At 40.8% G+C, this 10,631-nt stretch overlaps 1 pseudogene; it reads right to left on the bottom strand.

Moving 5' to 3' along the window:
• Positions 1–3,464: 3,464 nt before the first annotated feature.
• On the bottom strand, positions 3,465–8,091 carry LOC119727275 (annotated as a pseudogene).
• Between the last annotated feature and the right edge of the window lie 2,540 nt (positions 8,092–10,631).

Below are 10,631 nucleotides of genomic sequence, written 5' to 3'. Positions count from 1 at the left end.
CCTGTATATATTTCAACTTTGCTTTATGGGGTCGGAATTCAAAGTTTTGTTATCACACCGAGGGCGCTGTTTTATCCTTTTTAAACCGACTTCAAGGCAATTCAATAGACTTCAATAGACAATTTTTGTCTAGCCCCCCCCAAAAATAAATTCCGTAAAAAGAAATTGCATTAGCAAAAAGGATTGTGATGTACATGCAAACGGTCTCCCCCTAAAGAAATAGTCTTGACAAGGGTGCATTTGTAGTTAATATAGTGTGAATGATTTTAGGATTTTATTGGCGCTCCCCCACCTATTGATTTTCGGAAGCCTAAGTGTCTGGAGAAAATAACCGGTCTACATTTCAGCATACCTCCCTGAAAAAAAATTCTGGATCCACCCTGCTATCCCCCCCCCCCCCCCAATATTGGTTATAGAACCGCGCCTTCTTTGAGGTGAGTAATATAAAATTGAGGGCGCTGTTTGTCAAGTTTAAAGTTATTTTCTTTTAAGTTATGTTTTTCAAATGTTGGGGGTGCTGTTTAATAATTATTTTAGTAACCAAGTCTTTTTTCTAAATATTGAGGGCACTGTTTTAAAAAATAAACCACACTTGCGAACAAAATTGTGACGTGGTGCTTGAACTTTATTCTTTTCCATCTGGTTTAAACTTGTACATGTATATATATATATTTTTTTAATTTGACCTTTGACCTGACTCTTCATCTTTGACATAACCTTTGACATGACCCCTCAACCTTGACGTAACCTTTGACCTGACCTTTGACCTTTCACCCGACCCCAAAAAAGCCCAGCCACACACAGGCCCCCCCCCCCCCCAGTGCGCACACGCATGTCCCCGCCCACAGACACCAACAAGCAGCAGTCGCCCAACTACCCACACCAACTTGTGGCCAATTATTGATGAGTGTACACAGCGCCCTCTAGATCTTGCAAATTGACCAATCATGGATACCCAAGTAGAAAACAAAATAATAAGGATCTATTAAACTCCGACAATAGGTTCAGTTTTCTACAAGGCAGATGATACTTTGGGTTTTTGGTTACGAGCGTTGCCATGGGAACCCACCATCTACTGTCAAGAATGACAATTTAAGAGAATCTTTGCACCTTTCCTTAATTACCCCTTGACATTATCAGATGTTCACAGTTGCATCATAACTTCTGATTCAATCAAATAAAAAATTAACAAACGGTTATGTTTTGCAAATTTTCTTGGACATTTTACAGTGTCGAATAATATTAGGTCAATCATATCGATCCTATTAAATTATACAGGGAAAATCTCCAGAGTGTAATTCTTATAAATCTTTATGCTGTTCTCAGTATCTACAAGTTGCACAAAGTAGTCATCTTTAACTGTAATTTCACTGACATTTTATCTGCTGGTTCTTTTTAGTAACTGCAATGTTTTTCGTTATTGCTTGATTTGCAACATCACAAAATGACAATAAATTAAATTTGTGAGATTTTCTTTAACTGCATCAGTTTTTGATCTCAATTTGCTTTTATAAAATGAGGCGACGAGAATAAATTGCTTGATAATGAATGCAAGTATGACAGAAATGAGGGTTTGGTAGCAGACTATGCTCTGTGGAAATTTCACTTCAACAAACAATATTTTATTAAGCAAACAACACTTTAAAATAAACCAAAGTGCTGCTTACAAAGTAATTTAAACTTAAAAGTTTTCGGTAAACAAAAAGCATTGTTATTTTCACTGGGTTCTATATTCTTAACAGTTATCCCAGAATGAATTGAAAGGAAAACCACATGTACCATTTTTTCCTAACTTTAAAAAGCCTCGTTTTTAATGAACCGATTCATATGCAAATTATTCAAATGTTTGTTTTGGCGTCCAGGCTTAGCGAAACACTGATTGGTCCACACGGAGATTTGAGCTCTGTGATTGGCTCAGCTTTGGGCGGAATATTTTTCCCTTTGATAGGAGAGCACGTGCGGCCTCTTGTGCGCTGAACCGACGGGACGCCATTTTGAAAAACACGCATGAAAATGGCTGCCGACTGTTTGTGCTTGAAGACATTTGCAAGACTCTTTCAGCTTCTTCGAGTTTTCAAGAAGAACAATAACTGGAACATGGCGGGAGTCCGAGAAATGACAGTTTCACCATCATTTTCATGGTACGTTAAAAATAAAAATAGGCGAGAAAAGTGTCATTCGTACTGGACAGTCCTACCACGGAGCAGCCCTGAACACCTGTGAAAGTTTTAAGAATTTTAACAAGAATTTTGAAGTATGGACATCTATCACTGTTGCTTATGAGAATTTATTTGATTGGGTGCATCCATAAGGGTGAGGGTCGGTTTCTTTGAGAGAACAATGGATTACCTTGTTGATTTCTACAGGGAACTTGGATGTGTCACGTGACGTTATCTTGCCATCACCCATCAACATCAAATATCTGGAATATCTGCCATAGCAGGGTGAATGTACAAGAACTATTACAGCAAATCACAAAGGCAAACATTGCAAAAGAGGGACTTTCTGGTCCACTGGTTTAGTATACGATTCAGATCGACGAATAAACAGACAAGTACAGAGTCTTTTCAAACGTAACTCAAATAACCGCCAGTCACGAGTTACTAGCGATCTCAGTCGATCGTAACGCGCTTTCGGGGAGTCAAGTTGGCGCATTGGTTACTACTTTCCTCGCCTTCCACCGCTATGGCCCAGGTAAGATTCCTGCCCAGACCACGTGTGGATTTTGCCCAGAATACTCTTCCAGGGTTTTCATCCCACCTCTAAAACTAATTCTTCTCATTGTCTTCTCTCTACAGGTTTCTTCAGGCTTGTGAGCTATATGCCTATAGAGCACATTTGAGGAATCCTTGGTTTCATATTAAATCAGAAAGAGGAAAATAAAACCACTTATTTTCATATAGCCATGTCATAGATTAGAGTTCTTTATTCAGTCAGTACAATTTTCCTTTTGAGATGTACGTTAGATACCGGTACCTGGTGAGCAACATACAAAGCTTCTGCGGTCCAAATGTCTTGGTCAAGTCCTGGAAATATCTAAGTGTGGGAAACCGAGAGTAAAGATCAAAGTAAAACTTCATAAAAGGTCTACAAGACAGGTAAGCAAAGTTATTAACTTGATATGCTGAGTGGATCCAAGTCAAACAGGAGTCCGAAGTAAGTTTGACTTGAATAAATTTGAAAGAATAAAAAAGTTTCAAACCATCAATTATGATGTATTTCAGGATGGAACGAGACCTCAGAAATCACAACAGAAAATGCTTAATTGCTTTCAAGTTACAGTGTCCATAAATTCGAGAAACTGCCCCTCTGTCAAGGAATCTGTCTCCTCTTCGTCCATGGATGTCGTCAAAGTTGCCCTGAAACAATTATCAAAAAAAGGTATCTTGAAATGTTCAACTCATGACAGCTAAAAAAATATGTAATCTTTTTAAAACATATTTTGTTTTTGTTGATAGTATTCCATGCGAATTTGGCGGAACTATAAGCCATGAAACTCACGACGGGTCCCTGAAGAAATCCAGTTCTACGTGAAGATCCGTCTGTATGTCACCGTTCGTCTGGTCGTGGTACGGGAAGCTGACATCGGCCAGCGAGAGCCCCGGGTCCGGCATGCCGCAGGACTGCGGGGAAGGCACGACGTAGGCCTGGTGATTCCACCAAATGTTGACTGCAACGTTGCTACCAAAGAAATTCACCTGATGAATCCTGAATCGGTGATTGGAGATTAAATTATACATATAATAAAAAAGCCTTACACGCGTCACGGTGACATTCAGTTTTTGATTTGGTACGCCTTATAACTCGCGGGTCAATCTTTAGCGAATTTACTTCTAAAACGTACGAACTCAAATACACATGTAGTTAATTTATCCCAATTGGGCATGCTACTGTCCAACATCCCCTATTGAATGCAGAAACAAACTCACACACACAGATTGCGCTCTAGGACACATAGGATCATTTGCTTTTGTGCATGTTGTTCCTTTTTAATAATAAAATCACCCGAAGAAAAAAGATGAATGTTCAAATCCTGACCCGTTGAAATTTCAGCTCAGTGAAACACGATTTTGTTCAAAGCACATGTGTATTAAAACAAAATCTATATGAAAAAACGCAGTCAACTGACAGATCAATGGAAACCACTTGCATTTCTTGATTTCTTCTCAATGACAGCAAGCCAGACGAAATCATTGCACGGGGTGTGTGGGACCAATATACGGTCTTCAATTTAAGCATTAAGCTTTTTGATGATATGCCTAATTAAGAAGGCTACTTTCGGGATAAATGGAAATTTATGATCCCTTATGCCTTTTATGAAAATGCTTAGGTTGGTTTCTGAACTGTTCTCTTGCTAGTTTTTAATTTTATTTTTATAACAAAAATGTTGTTTACTTTGTATTGTTTTGCACATTCAAATGAATAGGCCTACATCATTTTGTACTGCTTTACAATTACTCAAGTTTTAATATTCTGAAGGACTTTAAGATTATATGAATGTCGCATTATATCTTGTTAAAACCTTACTTTATTTCTTTTTCATCACAAATCATTTGGCAACTCGGGGAGTCACCGGGTTGATTGTCAAGGACGCAGGCTACGCGGTGCGTGTACAATGAGGATCATGTGAACCGAGTGCGTTTCGCAACGTTTGGGATAGCAAGGGACTTCAAAAACAATTCCCCGAAATGGCGCTTAAATTTTAGTACAATGTACCCTGGATCTGCGACCTATAAGCAAAGACATTAGAAAAACCTAATCATTAACCAATATAAAACTATGAGAGTGTTGTAAAACTTCTACAATGATCTCTTTAAACAAAAATAAAGCAGATAAGTGGTTTTAATGATCAAGCAAATAAAGCAACAGTTTCTACAATAACATGCTCGTTGTCGCAATTTAGCAGCCAAGAGTTATAGCATGTGTGGTAATAATGGCAAAAAAGTACACCACCTATACAATACATTTTCAGGTTTGTAAGTGTTGACTCAATATAAAGACAGAACGAAACATCGTTGTTTCAAATTTGCTGTCGGACTTTCGCAATACACGAGAACAATGTCCATCATCGAGCATGAAAGTTAGTTTCCTGTCCCATTATATCCCAAAAAGATACCTTTTGAGACTTTGTTTACAGAGCTCTTATCATGTCAATCATGTTTCCTTCCAAACGCCTCGATGCGTGCCATGGCATGTCATTGCGTAATGCTAACGAATTTTCCATTTTCCCTGCTAGAACGTTAGTCTGAGTATCCCTCGTTGTACAACGGAGCTCTGTTTGTCTCCGTACCGGACCAACTTCTGATATCCGAAATCTGGACTAAGCTGTTGCGGTCAATCAACATTTTGTTTAAAACAACGGGTATAGAGATCTATCAAACCCGACATTGGCTTTCAAAACGGGTTACCGAAGACCCAATATAGAAGGCGCCCGCTGAATGGTCAGAATCTCGAGGTCAAGACGCAGTCTTGTTGCATTATTAATCGCCATATCTGCCCGCATATCATAGACCCTTGCTGTGCAAGGGGATATTCCATAAACTACTGGAACGTTTCGATTTAAGAAAACTCCCCTGCCATTTGTTTTCATTTTAAACGAATAATCATTTATTTGTTTGAGAGAGTGAGGGTCTGAACTTCCGTGCTAACGGCTGCCATTAACATATGTGTATTCACAAGACAATGAAGAAAATATCAAGGAAAATATTAATGTGAATATACAACTGCGAAATAAGTAACCTGCTTACAAAACATGAAAAATCAAATATCGATCAGAATGATTTGATGCTCTGACCATTTGAACGGTAGGTAGATGCAGTCGCCAGCTTGCATTTTCGCTTCATGGAACTCCAGATTTCTCATTCCTGGGAATTCGTTCAAGTCGACTCGTTCCACGTCTACACTCGAGTAAAAGCCTTCTGGATGATCGAACACAATCTTCAAAATGAAGACCGAAAATGGAGGTATTACTTTATAAGATGACATTAATTGATAACGCTCAAACTTGTTGTCAATAGTGTAGCTTTGTGATGATCGCCTAATCAATGTATATTGAACATTCTGGAAGCTAAAAAACCAACGCACACCTCAGAAAATTTTTCAATTTATGCATTTTTACGAAGATGGGGTGCTCCGAAGACGACCAATAAAAACTGTTAATACAATAAATAAATAAATTTTAAAAATAATAATAAAAATACACAATAAGACCTTTATTCCTTGATAGACACATTAAAACCAAGCAGGAAATGGTCTTTACCAGGAAATTCCCCATCAAAAGCAATGGCATACATGCAGCGTCGATATTGAGTAGAAACCGAAACCCAAGCCTATAGGCAAGTGGCAATGAAATGTTGTTGTTTACCTGTTCTCTGTAGCGGGTGTAGTTGACGAAGAGGACATCTTTCTGGCCCCTGAACAGACAGTTGATAATGTCAACGTAGTCGGTGTGTACGTGGGACTTGGTACCTCCGCTACTGAACCACAGCATCTGCGTGCAAAAAAAATGCGTTGTTTAGCGAAGGGATATTAAATTTTTGGATGCAGACGATAACAAGTTTTCATTAAAGGCATATATAGCATGTTTTTCAGGCATTTTGTTCGTTTCAACTACATGTATTAACACCACTCATCCTGATGCAGTTTCAGCACAGTGGATATTACACATTTGGATGAAACAGTGAACAACCATGCACAATATTTTGATCACGAACCACAACTTCGTCAAGTGCACTCTGTATTTCAAAAATTAATAGAATGATCCTTGGAAATCTTCTTGATTGCTTCGACAGTAAGTAAGATGGGAACAATTTCAAGGGGTGTTTATTGACAGTACGATCTCCATAAGCATTTTGATAATGCTTCGGTGGGAAACTTTAGGGCTAAGTGCAAATGATATATGCCTTTAAGGTCCATTACGAAAATCATAGCAGTGTATGCATGTGCATGTATATCTTTATTCTCAAATGGATGATGTTACAAAGTTAAGGAAGAAACCTGTCTTTTTGTGTACATTAAAGTCACAGCACTCACTTTAAGAAATCTGGGACTCTTGCGACAAGGTACTCATCGGTGGTTTGGTATCTGTCCAGGAATTCAGCAAAGGGCATCTTCATCTTCGGTAACGGTCTTTCTTCAACCTTCCGCATCTCCACTCTGATCAACGCTGCGCTCCTTGCTTGATGATGACGGGGACGGAAGGGTAGACATAGCTGCGGAAGAACTCGTAAGGGGAAGGGAAGTCCTGGATCACTGAGACGGGGAGACGGGTAGCCTCGGAAGCCAAGGGCTTGAGATGACCTGGTAATGAGGTGGGTGGGGAGGGGGATTGAGCCTCCTCGGCACCTGACTGATGTACGGATACCATGAGGCAGAAGATGACGACGGAGATGATCTCAGTAATCTTCATTGTGAAAGTATTGGAGTTAGCTCGAATGGATGTCCCAACAACGCTCTCGGGACTCTAAATCTGAGTTCCTGGTAAATTGGTAAAAGATATTTGCACAGAACAGATTTATGCACACACTGCCCGGTCGTAAGTGGTTGGTAACGGTCGGAATATTTCTTGGAGTGACCCTCAAAAAAGAGCCGTTACTAGCGGGTAGGGCAGGTTCCAGGGACGTGAGTCACGGCAGGGTCTATGCACGTCCAACCCGTGGCCGCCTGCTCGTCTCGGCCCGCAGAGAAGGAACCCGCAGCTCTGCAATTCCCCTCCTCTTCAGTAATCTGTGATTGGTCACGGTTCCCATGACGTCATGCTTTTTTGATGAATAATACAGCCTAAACTTTTCTTCAAAAGTTTGTGCTTGAAAATCAGCGTCCACCGAACAGACCAATGCCACAATACATGCCAAAATAAATAAATTAGCCTAGACAAAAAAATAAGGGGCGGAGTCGATCCCAGAGTGGTAATAAAAGTAGCGCACAAGTCAAGTCCAATCCGCAACCAGGTTTCAGGATGGAACCGAAGACAAGTCTCGTCGCTCCGTTCGTTCTGTGTTTGGTACTCGTTTGTTTTCCAGCATCAGGTAGGTTTAACGTTTGGGCTCACACAACTATTTATCTGATGACTGAGAGTTATGGTAATATGGAACACCTCACGATATTGGAGCACGCCCGACAGTACCTAAGACTGCCGATTCCTCTGTGTTAGTGGTCAGTCTCACTGGCTGGACATCCTAGTGTCTGCTTTCACCAGCTATCAGCAAAAATCTTGCTTGTGTGTTCTTCCAAAAAAAAACACCCCACTCGATACATAGCTGGCCGCTGTATGTATCCTCAACTGTGCACGAACTGTACTATGGTCATGGCAGTTTCCTTGCGGTTGTATACACCCTGAGAGCGGCTACTGCACTGCAAGCGCATGCGCTTGTTGCGCTCGAATAATGTTTGCGAATGACTAAAACCATCACGGTCGAAGATTACGGCCGTGGATTGTGATTGAATTTCCCTCTTCTTTTCTCCACTCTTTCAGATGCATGCCGTGGAGGTGGCAGTGGTGAGTACTTTGGATGATATACGGGCACGTGATGACTGTATATTCATAATTTTGTTCATTTATTTCAAGAGAAATGCCCTCTTTTTGAGTGTGAATGGTTGAGGGAACGGCCCTTTTGAAAGAGAAATTCACTTTTTGGAACGAGACATCGAACAAAAATGATTTGCGCGAGTCTATGCCCTACTCAAATAAAAAAAATAACGAAAGTGTCGCATGATTTGCAGCCCGACAGTGATTCAGGAGATTTTTGTGCATTAGAAGTTTCTCACACTATTTTGGGACTCTCTAACCCTCCGAAAAGGCCTCTCATGCACACAAAAAGATCAAACTGGTACTTTTCAAACACCTCGTGAAATGATTCCGTCTGACTTGCCGCCCTTTAGGGAAAACCCCAGAAATATTGGTGATCTCCAACGATCAGTCAATAATAGACTGACTTTGTTTGGTAGGCCAAGGGAGTTTTTGGCGAAATCGGTTTCCATGCTATGATTCCCGGGATTAAAATAAAGGACTGAAGGAGAGAGAAACGATTTATTGAAGAGCAAAGGGGAACAAATTTATTTTTTAACCCGTTTTCTTCACTCGTTTAACTTAATTCCGGAAATCTTTGCATGTAAATCTTTGCAATAGTAGGTAGATGCCGATCGAGCAAGAGAAGTCCATATGCTGTTATTGTGATCATTTTGCTTTTCATGCATTTTATTCGTTTCCAATAATAAAGACGAATGTTCAAAATGTTCAGCTCGGTGGATGTTACACTTTCAAGAAAACAGTGACAAACTATGCACGCAATGAGTGTCGCGAGGGGAGGGGGATGCATGGGGGGGGGTGTGCCCCCCCCCCCCCGTTATCCACGGAGCTAGTCTCCTGTATAACGTCTGATATGTCTAGACATGCAAGCCGCGGGCCAGCCAATCGGAGTCGACTTTAATAAATCGTGACGTCATTTCATTCCCAAATCAGGATTAAATGGTTTGATTGGTAAATTTGAATGCAGTGTTTTGTAATGACAACAGCAGCCTGAGCCTGGTGCTTATCGCGTAACATGATACAGAGTGCGCGACACAGTTTTTTTAACCCTAAAAGGGGCAGGGTTATTTTGACCATCTCTCAGCCGGGGGGGGGGGGGGGGGGGGGGGGGGGGGGCCGGAAGATCTCGGCCATCGAGTGACGACAAATTTTGAAACTCGGTACATGAATAGAGCAACTCTTCGTGCAGATACCCAAGAAATTTCATGACTATAAGTCAAAAGGTTTTGGAATTATGGCTAATTAATTATTCATACGTACGAATGGCAATTCTGGTCTGTGTACACGACGTATGTGAGAAAATTCAGTTTTCGTTTTAAAAGCTATCGAGGAAAAAGTCGAGGAGGGGGGGGGGGCGGATTCCGCCCCGGCCCCTTTAGGGTTAATAACGCGCAATCATGTGAATGACCGAAGACATGATATAGAAAGCGCTCGCTGATTGGTCAAAATCGGTCAAGAGGCGGTTGTCTTCGTCTAATTAATCAGTGAATCTGCTCACATATCATAACACTCGCCGTGGACTATTACATAGACTACCCTCCCCCAGGAAAACAAACAATAAAAGAGGGGGAACAAAGACAAAGAAGAAAACGAGGGGCGAAGTCATATTAATTGAATGCACATTTAAAAACGGGCGTCTGCAGGGGTGTCAACGGGGGTGGGGTGGGCAAACGTTCCCCGGCTTCCCTCGAAAAAGTCACTTTGAGAATATGCTAGAGGAAGTACAAGGATTTTTGAAATAATATGCTTTGTCTCCCTCTAGAAAAATCCTGTCGGCGCCCACGTATGCACGACTCACGATTTATTCTCCCGAAATCAGTCAATGGACTGATCGTTTGAAGTTGGCATTTCTTTGACTTCTTCTAAATGACAGCAAGCCAGACGAAGATTTCACGGGGTGTGTAGTACCAGTGGTTTAAAACCATACATGACCCAGACATCATCGATTTTCTTGAATCATCATCAAAAATATTATTGAAAATTAATTCAAATGCGACCATTTACCATGTTAAATATGTTCTAAATTCATTAGTACGTGCATCTTTGTCAAATGATGCAGATTTTGCCTCGCCGTAGGGGAGTAGCGCCCTCTGTTGTGTGACAA

This window comes from Patiria miniata, unplaced genomic scaffold (assembly GCF_015706575.1).
Source record: "Patiria miniata isolate m_02_andy unplaced genomic scaffold, ASM1570657v1 HiC_scaffold_20, whole genome shotgun sequence".
Classification (NCBI taxonomy): Eukaryota; Metazoa; Echinodermata; class Asteroidea; order Valvatida; family Asterinidae; genus Patiria; species Patiria miniata.
The sequence above is the reverse complement of the archived record's forward strand: the minus strand, read 5'-3'. Positions and strand labels throughout refer to the sequence as shown.